The sequence below is a fragment of the Condylura cristata genome, unplaced genomic scaffold (genome assembly GCF_000260355.1).
Source record: "Condylura cristata isolate star-nosed mole 26May11 unplaced genomic scaffold, ConCri1.0 scaffold00013, whole genome shotgun sequence".
Classification (NCBI taxonomy): domain Eukaryota; kingdom Metazoa; phylum Chordata; class Mammalia; order Eulipotyphla; family Talpidae; genus Condylura; species Condylura cristata.
Genome location: NW_004567114.1, coordinates 31,333,212 through 31,334,736, shown reverse-complemented (window position 1 = coordinate 31,334,736; position 1,525 = coordinate 31,333,212).

Genomic DNA, 1,525 nt, shown 5'->3' with positions numbered 1-1,525 from the left:
GGCGGCGGCGCGGGGAGGGGGCGCGACCCTTGGGCCTTGGCGGCCGGGTCGGGTGTTGGTGGAGGCGACGCTGGTTAGGGCCAAGGGCCGGCCCAGCCCGAAATCGGCCGGTGGAACTTTTCCCGAGCGGTGAGGGGGCTATCACCGCCCCCACCCGCGGGGCCACGCCGCCCGGGGCGCAAACCCCTGGGAGGGAGGCCGGGAGAAAGAAGGGGAGGCTTCCTTTGAACCCGACCTAGCCTCTCAGCACCAGACTCAGGAGAATTTGCTTCAGGTTTTATAGGGGCAGAGCTGAGAATGAGGCTCCTTCAGAATTCAAGTCTGTGATGTTTCCAATTCATTCATTATTATGCCATCGAACAAATCGTTGAAGTAAATTACACTGGTTTCTTCTCGTCTTTTTGACCGTTGTACATTTGTGTAAAAGTTCTGGATGATACAGTTAGGTTGCGATATGGCTCTGTTCTGCCTATGGATCTTCAATATTTTTCTTGCAAGACAGCTGTCGGGGAGCCGCCTCCTACCAACTGCAGTTTTAGATAGGTTTTGAAAATTAAATCTCTTTAGTTATTTTCCCTCCCCATTTCTCAAGCGCCGCATGGTACTTAGAAATCCACAAAGGTTACTTTAGTTGTGCGAGCCAAGAAATCTGTACCGCCTCCTTACGCTCTCCCCACCCCCTCCCCAAGTCTGCTAATTGGAATAATGACTAGAATGCACTTCAAGAAGTGATTGGAAGGGTATGGAAGGTGTAAAAATCTGTGAGCTAGCACTGATAACCCAGAGTGAGGGGTTTGGGCATTATTGAAAGAAATTTAAAATATGGGAAAAGGCTTAATTTTTTCAAACTTTCAGTGTGGAATTTTAAGCATAGACAAATTTTTGCATTTAAATAGCTCCGAAGAGGCAGAGGACTTATCTGCTGAAGGTTTCAGAGTCCAGCAGGGCTTGGGCTTTCAACCCCTTTTTAACTGAAACAATTTCACTTTTCTACTTTTTACATATTAGACCTATTCCAAAGATTATATTTCTGTTACACTTTTACAGATTAGAAAACTTGACTGGGGAAGAGTGACCCACCTTACCAACTGTTTTCTAATCATGGATGTTACTTTCATTGATTTAATGTTTATGTTGGGGAGAAATAATTTCAGGCACAAAGTAACATCCTTTGCTTTATACCATAGTTCTGTTCTTAAGTGTAACTCACCTAGATGGTTAAACATTTAACCATCTAGGTATGGTTTCTTTTAACTTGCAAGTTATTGGATTATCACATTATCGAAACTAATGAATTGTGTGTGGAAGTTGCTTAAGATAGTCTTTTACTATCAATAAATGTTTTTCACAGTGATGTAATTATGTGAAAGGTATGGTAATACTGGTAAAGTTTGACTAGTTACCTCATTGTATATTTGAGAAATAATATGTTTGAATGCTAGAATACATTTCTTTTTACATGGTATACACACGTTAAAACACAGATTGTGTTTTTTTTTTTTTAATGTTTAGTTTGAAGGACTGA